This window comes from Sinocyclocheilus rhinocerous, unplaced genomic scaffold, assembly GCF_001515625.1.
Source record: "Sinocyclocheilus rhinocerous isolate Xijiao unplaced genomic scaffold, SAMN03320098_v1.1 scaffold18797, whole genome shotgun sequence".
Taxonomy (NCBI): Eukaryota; Metazoa; Chordata; class Actinopteri; order Cypriniformes; family Cyprinidae; genus Sinocyclocheilus; species Sinocyclocheilus rhinocerous.
The window spans coordinates 3,875-17,443 of record NW_015653155.1 but is presented as its reverse complement, the minus strand read 5'-3'; the positions used below and the strand labels follow the sequence as shown (position 1 = coordinate 17,443).

Below are 13,569 nucleotides of genomic sequence, written 5' to 3'. Positions count from 1 at the left end.
TTATTTTTTTTTTTTTTTTTTTTACAGTATGCATGCGCACAGAAAGCTGCTTTATATAGCATGAATGGCTGTAATTATTGGCTAAAATTGAGGGGAAAATGCATTTAAGTATTGGTAGTAAAGTACAATTATTTTAGTTTTGGTGTCAGTGATACTGGTCTTCATTAATAAAAGGCTACTTAGTAAAAAGATGCCATTAAACACATTTAAAATATGCCGCCTTGATGTTGTTTCTACATTAATATGAAGATTTAGTGTGAAATTATGACAATGTAAATATAGTATATTAATATGTGATTAATCACTAATAATTACAGATAAATGTGTGATTATTATTATTTATTTTTTTTATCAAATGAAAGCACCAATTAAAATTCAACAGCAGATGCAGTTAACGCTAGGTTAGGCAGTTTCTGTGCTAGTGTTACCTAGAGGAACTAAAAAATAAAGCAACCTTTGCAAACACCCCTTTTGTGCATTACACCTCCCCCAACTCAGACATCGCAAACACAGCCTTTGTGGGTCTATGAAATTGAGGCATGTCTCAACAGGTTAAAGTCGACTAGTTTCAGTAAAAGGTCCAGCATAGAGTGGTGCAGGTATGACGTCAGAATCTGGAAGACTAATTCCTCACTGGTTGCATCGAGATTTTCCAGTGGGGTTTTTCAATTCATGAGTAAAATAAAGCCTATGGTAAACATAACTTGACTTTTTTTTTATGTTTTGCTCTAAAACGTAAATTATACACACCCATACCAAAAATGAAAATGAATTTTGAAGCAGTTATGTTTATTTTTGAAAAATGTATGTTTCTAATAAGTAACTAGGTAAGATAAGTTTGGGGTGTGAGTGTATGCAGTTTACTTTTAACTTTTAATTTAACTTACCTGTCGAGAAGAATCTCTGCAAGTTTGTTGTATCGTTTGAAACCCAAACATTCCATCAAATTCCTCATTCTTATTTAAAACACTGACAGTGTTTAAACTTAAAGTATAAACTTAAATTATATCTATATATATAGTTTTAACTTGTATAACACTTTGCCAGCAGGATGTGAAGACTTTCAGCCAGTGTAAAAAAATAAAATTAATTAAAAATCTAGAAAAAATATTCTTAAAAAGTTCTAGCTTTAAGTGCTCACAAAAAAGATGAGTTTTTAGTTGTTTCCTGAATACTGTCAGGGATTCGGCTGTCCAGATCATTCCACCAGTGAGAAACAGTGAATGTGAAGGTCCTGGAAAGTGATTTTGTGCCTCTCTGTGATGACCCAGAAGAGATCATGTCTGCTCACTCATTGACTGCAGGCTTCTAGACAGGACATAGAGAGTATATTTACAAATATAAGTATTGTTATAGTTGTCATCCTTTGTGTGAATGGCCCTTAACTCTGGCTTTTGACTATAAACATGATATTTGTTAATTTTGTATGATTATATCTCTATTTTATTATGAATAATAATAATAAAACAAACAAAATGAAACACTACACCACTTATTCAGTTATTAAAAATGTTGAAGAATATGGTTAGATAAAGGAACTGCAGCTTTCTAAAGAAAAAACATGCAATGCACATAACTCTTAATATAATATCAGATTTCAGCATCATTTCTACATTTGGTATCTGCATATGATCAGTATCTCACCTAATCTGTATGTGTCTCTGAATTATCAGAATGAAACACTGCTGGTCTGTCTGAATCACGAGAAACTAGACAATTAAATCACAAACACAAGCAGGCGTAGTTGGTCAATCTGATAAAGCAACTGATCTTTACCTGATATTAAAAAAAGATAAACCCTCATTCATAAATTGATTCTTAAATCAAGATGAAACCGAATTGATGATGAAAGATGTGTAACTGTGTTTTGTCTTAAACATCATAAATACTCACAGTTTGGTTTGCCGCTATTAATGCTGGTCCGTCTGATTAATCTCAGGGACTTTTTCTTTCTTGATTTATTAGATTGTCCCTTGTCTTCTTTGTTTGCCATTTTTCTCTTTTTCTCTTGTCCTGATGTATAATTCTCCTGTAGTTTGTGATGCTCCACAGATCTTCTGCCATGCATTAATTTCTCTTACATTCAGGGTTTGCATTATACCTTTGGAAAAATATATGGTGATAGAATTTAGTATCTTTTATATTTAGTATTATTTCAGCATCATCATATAAAGATAAATGTGAGATTTAAATTGACAAAACTCAACAATTAAAGATAAAAGTGTTTTAATCACCTTGTGATGAGCTGAAAGGGGTCTTTATCCACTGCAGCTTTGAGATCTGCTGCTGTTGTGACTGAGATTGAAAGCGTTCAGTTTTAGAGTGAGGCCCATATGGTAAAGCACTGAAGCAAAGAAATCACGCTGTTTTCAGATTTAGACCTTGTTTTTGTTCAAACATGCCATTTCCCCTAGGGCTGTATTTACATGATGAGAAAATAAAAGGAATAATTCGCCATTCAAATTCTGTCATTATTTACCATCTCTTTTCACATTCAAAGGGCTTTTTAAAAACATTTTGTGCCTACAAATGTCAGCGCATTGATCACATCAGAACAGTTTTATCAGTAACAGGTGAAGAAGGTAATGTTAAGAATTTGTATTTATTTATTTATAAATAGTGAACAGTGTATATTGTGCCGTACTTAAAGCTTGTGTTTTATTTCTGAACAGCGTCAGTTCAGGACTTGAATCAATAATCTCAGTTCTGGGATCTTCCAAACAGGAATGCTCTCTCTCAAACTGTAGATAATGATCTCAGACTGAAAGAGAGATCTGGGAGACAAACAACAAAGTCACAAGTCAGAACATGATATGGGTTTGCATTAAGATGTTTCACATTCAGGCTCCGACACGTTTACGTTCAAAACATGAAATCACATCAGTCCTTACAGTATGTTTTTATTTTTATATTCGACTCATTTTTTTCCAACACATCTTCAATTGAAACAAAAATGTTGTAAATATTTTAGTAGCTTTTAAATAAAATATAGTATTTTTCATTTTTGCTGTTTTGTGTTTTACAAGGGGATGATCTGAAGTCATGGGTGAGTCTAGTTTCACAAACTTCTACCTTAAATACATAATGGTCGCATACATAACTATACATGGTATGACATGCAGTGAAATATTTTTTTCCTTTACAAAATGTAAAATTAAGGGAATAAAGTAAAAGAAAAGGATATAAATTAGAATGTACAGATTGACGAATTTACAATATGTACAAATCACTGTTACACATATATTTTTAAAATATATCAATATACTAAAAAGAAAAGCACAAACAGAGTAAAAGATAAAACTAGAAGATGAGTAGAAAAAACAGCAACAATAGAACAACAGAAATAGAGGGATTAAACATTAAACAAAAAAGTGCAGCTGTAGATGTGCAGATAAATGTGGCTTTTGTCATTTCCTCTTTTTGGTTTCAGGCTTTTTGCATTTTGGGGGTTTCTTGGTTTTAACAAAAGGTGAGTCCTCAGATGTTAACAATGACTGCTGTTTAGAACCGATTAAAAGAGGCCAGGTTTAAATTATAATCAAGAGTAATGAGGAAAAGGCTACAAACACGCCACAGATTTATAGATTTAGTCACAAGTTAATTATGTTGTGATTGATAACTACAGAAATCAGATTGTTGAAGAAAAGTATAGAACAGATGAAGACATGAGTCATGAGGATGGGGATTAAATGTATGAGCCATTATGTGATAAGTAGCATGTTTAGCATGGTGAGGGGAAATATGACAGCATGCCCCATGGGGCAAAGATGACAGCTTAAAATATTATCTGATCTAAAAAAAAAATTAAAAAAAATTAAATTGTAAATAAAACAAACCATTTTACAAGTAGTTCATTTTAAAAGAAAACAATGTTTCAGTGTTTCTACCAACTCAAAATTCAGTGAGTCACTCATTTTTTAATTTTGGCACATTTTTCTTGTTCTTTTAGTTGCTGTAGTGTTGTAATACACATCTTGTTATTCAAATACATTCCATTAAATAATTATCACATGTTTCTCTTTGTCAACATGCATTGCAATCAATTTATATTTTTGTCCTCTGCAGCACACAAAATGAAGATTACAAATGAAGAGATCTCAGGAACACACTGACAGTCTAATTCAGGAATGCAGAATTAAAAAATAAATAAAAAATGCAGGAAGCACACAAATCAGGAGGTTAAAGTCGCAAACTTGCAAACCCTTCAGCAAATGTGCAGTTGTGCCCCTGCCAGCAGGTTAAGAGCAACTTTAAGATTTAAGATGTTTATGATTACAGCCCCAGATCTCGGATTCTTCATACTGCAACTAACCTGAACTAAAGGCCATTGAGTTTCCAGTGAAAATCCAGTTGTTCCATCTAGTGGACAAAGATTTAACTCCAGTGTATTACGATAAATAGCCAATAAACACAATTACTGATCCCTTTTTAATGTCTTAAATTTAATGCAATTAATATTAGTCTCAAATTTGTGTAAAAAAAAAAAAAAAAATTCTGAATTTGTTTAATAATTAGTAGTTTTATCTCTGTTCTGACAGAAAAAGTGAATAAAGAAAGAATGAATTGTGGGTTTGCCTGACTCTTGAGTTAACTCATAATTTTAAGTCTATTATAAAAATTTTGTTTTTTAGACTATTTGTAGCACAATTTAATATATTTTTAATATATTTTTTTTCCTGTATTAAAAAGACATTGGTTTACTGCAGCCACAAAGCAGTTATATCGGCCTATTCATGAAAGTATAAGTTTAAAACATGAAGAAATATGCACTATTTTGAAGAATACAGTTTTATAAAATTAAGGTTATTATTAATAAGTAAAATGTTGATTGTATTAATGACTTAATCATTTAATAATGGTGTATAGTGTGAAGCTACTGAGTAGTTGGCAATCAGAGCTGTTTAAATGCATTGATGTCACATGGTTCATGGAGCTCTCAGTAGTCTCAATCTGGGTATAAACAGGAGAGACAGCAGATTCACTGTATTTGCAGTGATTCCTGGTAAATATTAATGCATAGTGTGAATTGATTATTATGCTGACTACACTTTAGAGTTGCATTTTATTCTGGGGAGTGATAAAGAGACAATACTTATGTTTTTCTTGAGTTTAACCCTCAGGTATTCCATCATTGGCTCACACTCTTATTGTTTGGAGATCAAAAGTGACCAAAAACATTCAGTTTAACATTTTATCAATTATTATTTTTATGTATTATATTTTTGATCAGTAATACTTATTTGATATGTTGAGGAGATTTTTGGTACTACATACTATTTTTGCAATAATTATGATCAGTTAATGACCATTTAAAATAATATATGTTTTATATGTTTATTATTTCTATTACAGTTAGTGTAGTATTTGAGGTTAAAATAGAGAAAATGTTTTTAAGAGGTGAATTAGAGGCATCTGGTGGCTGGAAATCATTCATGTAGAGCTAACCTAGTGGAGTGCACAGACCTCCAGACGCGATACACAATTATTAGGGAATGAGACTCAAAGTGTTTAAATTCAAAATAACATTTCAATAATAGTAACTTTATTAAGTCCATAGATAACTAAAAACTAACAAATATGCAACAAAGCATAAAAATAAGATGCAATATGTAATTAATTGTGAATTGCTTTTAGTGTGAGCTTGAGTCACCTCCAGAGGAGCATAAATCCTATTCAGAGTTCTTTGTGTGTATAGATGCGTCTTTTATGAAAAGAAAGTGGAAACAGAAAGAAACGTTGTGCTTGATAGTGTTCTCCACAACAATCTGTGTTAAAACATGTCTACAGTCCTTGATTACTCCCTTTGAACACAAACTGACAGAAGCACTTCATTATGATCATCTGTGTGTTTGACCCAAATCTTTGTTGTCAGTGTATTACAAAGATACAAAACAGATTTCAGTACTTCAATAGGTTGGTATATTAACATTATATCAGTTAATGAAAATACGGTATTTAACTGTAAATTTAAGTTAAAACCGTAAAACCTAAAACGGTGCTACTGTATTTTTTCCGGTAAAATTCCGGCAACCATAGCTGCCGGTTTTTACCGTAAATTTTACGGAATTTTTTTACAGTGATGCTTTACAATAAACTTGCTTTATTTAGCATTAGTTAATGCATTAACTAACATTAACAATTAGCAGTACATTTGTTACAATATTTATTAATCTCTGTTAACGTTGGTTAATAAAAAAATACAAATGTTCATTGTTATTTTGCGTTAGCTGAGGTACTAATATTAACAGATACTAATGTAACAGAAACTTTAACATTAACGTTAATCGATGCTTTAAAAGTATTGTTTGTTCATGTTAAGTAATGTTAACAAAAGGAAGCTTATTGTAAAGTGTAAACCAGAGTAATAAAGGGGACATGTAAAAGCAACTATGGACATTTTTTTAGTGTTTCTAGTTACAAAAAAAAAAAAGTAAACAGTAGTTAATTTAATATTTATATTGTCATTAATATGTTACATATATTATATTGACAAAATATGCATTTTATGTTTTGTTTGTCCAAGTTGTTTTTGGGTTGTTTTGAATCTTAGTGCTGCGTTGTATTTTCTGTTGGTAATTTGACATGCAGTTTTCAACCAGTACACATTGCCCACCCTGTTCTGTGTAGGCCCACCTACACCTGATGTGTCTGTCTCTCTACATCTCATCCCACTTGTCTTATTGTATTGTCATAGTGTTGCAGCTTTTCTCACAGCGTGAAATCATTTTGTGACCCAGCATTTCTTTTGCAGCATTTTAGTGAATTTCTGTGAGATACTTGCAAGATTTAGGGCTAGAGAGACATCCTGGACATTACTGTGATGACAACAAATGTGCATGAAGACAGTTAAAAAAATGTTTTATTATTATTTTTTATTATAATTTTTTTTCTAAGCAGAAAATTGATTCCCCAAGTGACTCTACCCAGCAATAGCTTTTCAGAACAACAAGTCTTGTATATTATAAAAGCATGTTAAAACAAATCTGTGGTCATGAGAGATGAACCGAAAGTGATTTTCATTTGCATGAATCAAATGAGGCATCATCAGCTTTTGGTTCATGTGTTTGAATATGCAGCACTTGATTTGGATCTGATTTTGACCTTGATCTGCTGGTACCGTCAGTGTTGGCATGATGTTGTTCTGACATTAATCTTCACTAAATGTAGCTCGCATTCTCAGACAAGGTTTAAGGTGCTTTTATTTCATTTCATTTTTTTTTTTTTTTTTTACAGTACCTTACACTATCAGCAGTGTTAATGAGAAAGGGTCATCTCCGCAACTTTGCATAAAATATACAAAGGCTTTGCATATACAAATGATGTTAATCCATACCAGGGATGTGGTGCTCTGGCTAAAGCTCTGAGTAATGCAAAACATTGCATTGTGCTTTTTTTACTGCATGCCTCTCTGATTTACATTTCATGATGTTGTTTTTTTGTTTGTTTGTTTGTTTTTTTACAAACTGAACTTCAGTCATATAAACACAATATACAACATGACATTAAACACAATTTAAGTAAAACAAATAACTAGTATCAGCCACTATTATAGTACATATTCATTACAGTGAAATTCAATCTAAAAAAAATCATTTAATTCCAAATTAATTTCATTATTATATTACAAGTTACTGCATTAGTTCTTCATAGTATTTTTCTCTGTATATGATGTGAAATATGTCTCCAACTGACCTGAGCTGATAATGACATTGTTTTCACCAGAGCTGCTTTACAGCTGAATTGAACTACTTTAATATTTGATCATTTTTTACACAGTTACCAAACTGAACCTCATCTGAACAATGACACTGCTGTTGTTGTTTTTTCTTTTAGAGTTGCTGTACAGTAGAATTTGCATCATTGATTCATTATTTTATTGTTTATCACAGTAAAGCTGTTATAAAACAGTCTGCATTGTACAGTATAAAGCAGTATAGAGATAAACGTGACTGGACTTGAGTTGACCTGAAGATCAGAATGAATCTCTGCCAGTCTGTCTGCATTGTGAAAAACTAAAGAAAAATAAAAAATACAAACCGTGAAAAAAAGAAAACAGTGTCTGATTATCTTCATATACAGTTTATATAGCAGATGAAATGACAGTTCAGGATTGATTTGACACATTCAGACACCAGAGAAGATAAACAACAGCAGTGTTTAATCATAAATACTCACAGTTTGGAGTTCCGCTATTAATGCTGTTCCGTCTGACCCGTCTCAGTGTCTTTTTCTTTCTTGGTTTATTAGATTGTATCTCGTCCTCTTTGTTTGGCATCCTGTAGATTTTGATTCTCCACAGATGTTCCGAAATTAAATAATTTTAACCCTGTTAACTTTAATTCTGTTCCTGCTTTATATATTGCCAAAAGTAGAGATATTATTTAGAGTTCAAGTTTAATTAATGATTGTTGAGCAGTGCAGATTTACATTTCAGTCACATTATAAAACAAAAATCAATGTCCAGTATAAAAGTGTTTTAATCACCTTGTTGTGCAGTCTGTCTGAAGCCTGTAGAAGTGACATTGTTCTGATTTACATTCCTGCTAGTGGTTTGTGATGCCACGCCTGTTCTCACTCACTCGTTGATCCATTGATTTTTCCAAACATATTTTGCTAATTCTTAATAATTGCTATCAGGACTGTACATAATCATTCTGCTGTGCATAATTGTTAGGCAGCTTTTTCTACTGGTAAAGTGAGATTTAATTGACACTAAAAAGTAAAAAAAAATTCACTCTAAACCTGTAGAACCTTTAAAGAATCAGTCTTTGTGTATTTTCTGACACTTCAGTTTGTCATTCTTAAGTGTTTCAGGCTTCTTGCCTAAATAAAGTCTCTGACACACCTCTCAATGAATTCACTGTTTTGCATTAGTCTTTTGTAGTTTATGTGTGACTTTTTGTGTGTGTGACCAATGTGTGAATTTCTAAAGTGTCATGTCCTTTTAAAAAAAGCATTTTATTATTTTGCGGTGGCCCTGTAATCTGGGATGTGGTTAGGAAATGTTTAACTGTGTGAAAATACACATCTGTTGTTTCCTATGAAACACCTGATACATATTTTTAGAAATGTTCAAACTGTTATAATGATTTATGCACAGACACGTGCACATATATGCAGCTCACATCTGCTGTGACTTACATTTGTGGATAATTTCATTCAAAGTGACATATAGTCAATTATCAGTATACATATGTTCCCCAGGAATCAAGCCCTCTGTGTTACTATCACATGATCTAGCAATTTGAGCTGTAGATATACTTTAATTTTAGTGTCTGCTGGATTTGTGCAGGTAAAGCTCACAGATGTGACCAAAAAAATATCTGCTGTGATTCTGATGATCACTGTATTAAAAGCAGTCATGTCTTAAAAATATTGTATATTGTAGGCTTTAAAAATATTGTAAGCTTTATACGTTTTTTTCATTTATTATATTTCTTTGTTACTGTGTTGATTTATGTATTACAGATATTCAGTAGAAATACTCATACTTGCATGATATTTCACATACTAAATTTTCTTAAAAAATAAATAAAAATAAGCAGACATTTTCAGTCATTGAGCAGCATGTCTTAAACAATTTTATTTAATCAACCTGTCCATCTTTTTAAAAGTGATTTACACGAATAAATATGATTTGATAGATTCAGATTCAGTCTTGAGTTCTCTGATCCACACATCTGAATTGAGCACAGGAGAGGGCGATTCATATGATATGAACATTCATAATAACAGTGTTCCTGATGCGAATATGCAGATAGATGTTTGTATAATTATGTTCGAGGTCTGCAGTAGCTCACTCTGTCCTCTAGATGGCGTAGTTTAGTGCTCTTTCTGACTGACTACTGATTGGCCCTTGAGAACAAAATTAATTTCACTGTCAGTTTGATCTTGTTTTGCTGTGTGATATGAATTTCTTTCTTAGAGCAGATGCTAGTTTCACAAATAAAAGTCTCTCACTGTCTGACAGTAGGTGGCGCTTATGGAACAGCAGAAATTTAGCACTTATTTTTGTATACAAAGCAGTCCTGCTTTCCATGGAGAAGAAAGTAATTAAATAATATTTACGTGTTTTCAAACAGCTTTTCAGGTTTCTGTGTTCACTTTGTTGTTTATCAGATATAGGCTACTTAAAAATTTAAAGATGTGATCGTCTCTCAGGTGTTAATCTACGGTAATGCTGATGATCTTCTGTGGAGAGAGATACTGTTACATGTCGCTCCTGCTCAGATAGAATATCATTCTGTGACCCAGTTTCAATCTGGCTTCTGTTCTTAGGGACTTTCTTTAAGGTCATGTTACAGTTAGAGATAAACCCTGGACTTTACTGCATGAATCCTCAGTGACTCATCCCACTCAGTTTTCCCAAATCCCTGCTAGACATGTTAAAACAAACCTGTGCTTATCAGTGATGAATCAAAGAATCAAATGACACTTTTCAAGACAAGTTCTGATCTGATCTTCTGATCAGTGATTAATTAATCAATTTAAACACGTCTCTCCCTCACTCGTGTTTGACCATTAAAAGAGACAATATAACAAAATTAAAACATTGTTTTTATTTTTCTAAGAAGTATGGAGTTTACAGATTTATTGCAGTTATATTATTTATAAATGTCACAAACCCCTTCTTGTGTTTTAGGACTCTTGTTTTGTAATGTGTTGCTGTGCTCCTCCTGTGTTTTGTGTTCTGTTTGCCTATAACTCCCTTGTTAGTTATAGTACAATAGTTACCTTCATTAGTTCCCATGACAATTCATTAGCTCCATCCCTTCAGGAACTAATGATGGGAACTATGGTAACAAGGCAGGCTTTCATGCCATGTCATAATTACTATAGGCTCCAGATGACAACACCTCACTTTCTATTTGGAGCTGTTTGCGTCCTCGGACTGGGAATTATGTTTCTATAGCACCACTATCAACGCCTAAATGAATCTGCAGTATCAGGTGGCACAAGCAGGAGCTCTCAGAAAAGTCTCATCTTACAAGCTGTAATTACCAGTTCAATGAGGACATGAACACTTTTTACATGTTGAAACCTCAAAAGTACAGTAATGCCAACATGGCATGAATGCAACTACAGAACACAGGAGGAGCACAAAAACACATAAAAAAAACCAAGAGTTATAAAACACAAGACTAAAGTCGTGACAACATATTTTATAATCATACATGTACATATTTTTGTCACTATGAAATGTTGTAATAGTTTTAGAAACGTACAGAAATAATTATTGTTTGTATTATGTACAATAAAAACTGTTGTGTTGATATTGGTTGATTATGTTCAGTAGGTCTATAATATTTTGAGCATATAATAACACTAAAATACAAACAATGTAAAATATACAGTATTTGATCAGTGACTGAATATAAAGAATATTCTGCTGGTCCGGTGAAAGGAGCTGCTCCTGTCTGAAAAGAAAACACACTCTCAGAACTATAACACACATACAGTAACTGACAGTATAATACAGTACATACACACACTGTCAGAGTATTTATGTGTATGTGATCTCACCTCGTCTGAGAGTCATTCAGAATAAAACTGTCAGGATCATCAGAAACTAGACATTAAAAACACAAACATCTGATTATCTTCATAGTTTTTATTTAGTAGATAAATAGTAAAGTTTTGGGGTTGATTTTACATTCAGACACCAGAGAAGATAAAGCTGCTTTATGTATTGATGAAAATTTTTTTATAATGTTTTATAGTTAATATCATAAATACTCACAATTTGGTTTTCCGCTATTAATACTGTTCTGTCTGACTCGTCTCAGTGTCTTTTTTCCTCCTGGTTCATTAGATTCTCTCATCCTTTTTGCCATTTTTCTCTCTGTTTAATTCTTCTGCAGTTTGTGATGCTGCACAGATCTTCTGCCATGAATGAAATTCTCTTAAATATTTTTCATTATTTGTTGAAAAAGAAAATGGAGATACAATTTAGTTGAAGTTTAGTTTCACTATAATACAAACAAAAGCTTTTTACAAAGAAACAGTGTGATTACCTTGTGTTGAGCTGAAAATAGGGCATCTCCTGCACTGCAGCACTGAGATCAGATGTTGTTTCTGAGGATCAGGTTTACAGTACACAGGTGAGGTGCCTCTGGGGAGGGGAGGGGAGGGAAATTGATCATAAATATGAACAGTGTGTGTGCGTGAGGCGCCGGCAAACAAAAAACCTCACTGTATTATTACAATAAATGGCAAAAGGAATGTCTGAAAAAAAAACTCTGATATTTCCTACTGACACACTACACAGCAAAAAAATAGAAATAACATTATTTTATACAATATTTACTAAAAGCTGCAGTCCGTAAGTTTTACCTCTTTGTCGCCATCTCTGTTTGAAAACCTGCAATTACAGCTGTGTGCGGAATTATCTTCCTTGCGTGGTTTGTGCTCCAGCATGGCTCCAGCGCGGGTGAATCTAATGTTTTAAGGGTGAATGTGTGGCAGTCAGTCACCGCATGTTTACTGTACTTTCGCAATCACAGATTATGTCTTGGAATATATGACCCAAAGAAATGTTTTTCACCGTATATTGTCATCTGAACAAGCAAGTAACAAGTCTGCCAGGTTTGTTCTGACCAACTGAGGAAAAAAGCATTGCAATAAATCTCGCTACCAATGGTGATTTCACGAGTTCACACTTACATATAATGAACAGAGTAAAGGTTATGCGTATTTGGCGTGCTGTCCGGGGAGAGGGCTCCGAGCTCGGTCATTACTCTCGAGCCCGGGGTACTCCCCCTGTCCGGGGAGAGGGGTCCGAGCTCGGGTCTAAGCCCGGACCCGAAGCGCTCCCCCCCCGAGTGTTCCTCCCCGTGCTGGGATAGGAACGGGCAGAAGGTGATGAGTCGGGGTGGTGGAGGGATGCTGAAGGACTAGAGATAATGGAGGTAAGGCTGCTTTGATTATTTATAGAGGTTCTCTCTTGTGCTGATTGGATAGATGGTGTAATTACTGATGATGAACTGGCCGTGTTAATTATCTGCGCGTGCTCCTCCCGAAACTTGTTAATGAAACATCACTTCACGAGTTCACACTTACTTATAATGAACCGAGTAAAGTTTATGCGTATTTGGCGTGCTGTCCGGGGAGAGGGCTCCGAGCTCGGTAATTACTCTCGAGCCCGGGGTACTCCCCCTGTCCGGGGAGAGGGGTCCGAGCTCGGGATTAAGCCCGGACCCGAAGCGCTCCCCCAAAGATGCAATTAGTACGGGACAGCAGCCAGAGAGGAGCATTGATAACCCCCCAAATTTGCAGAACTTAAAATTGGTGGGGTGCTGGACATCGCTTGTAGTAGCGGCACTGCTGAGGCTTAGGAGAGAGAACTAGAGGCTTCTGCGGAAGCGGGCGCTGCTGCGGCATCTGAAAAAGAAAACTCCTGTGGGAGTGGGAACTGCTACGGCATCTGAAAAGAAACATGGCTTCTGCGGAAGCGGGCGCTGCTGCGGCATCTGAAAAAGAAAAACCCCTGTGGGAGTGGGAACTGCTACGGCATCTGAAAAGAGAAAATGGCTTCTGCAGAAGCAAGCACTGCTACGGCAGAGTAAAATA

General features: G+C 34.1%; 2 long non-coding RNA genes across 2 annotated transcripts; both read right to left on the bottom strand.

Moving 5' to 3' along the window:
- Positions 1-1,187: 1,187 nt before the first annotated feature.
- LOC107715584 (uncharacterized) lies at positions 1,188-2,310 on the bottom strand. The gene is made up of 4 exons (XR_001637110.1): positions 2,235-2,310; positions 1,894-2,101; positions 1,645-1,709; positions 1,188-1,308 (listed from the first exon to the last, which is right to left on the bottom strand). It is a non-coding gene; the product is annotated as an uncharacterized LOC107715584 (long non-coding RNA).
- Positions 2,311-11,362: 9,052 nt separating this feature from the next.
- LOC107715586 (uncharacterized) lies at positions 11,363-11,792 on the bottom strand. The gene is made up of 3 exons (XR_001637112.1): positions 11,741-11,792; positions 11,524-11,569; positions 11,363-11,417 (listed from the first exon to the last, which is right to left on the bottom strand). It is a non-coding gene; the product is annotated as an uncharacterized LOC107715586 (long non-coding RNA).
- Positions 11,793-13,569: the final 1,777 nt, after the last annotated feature.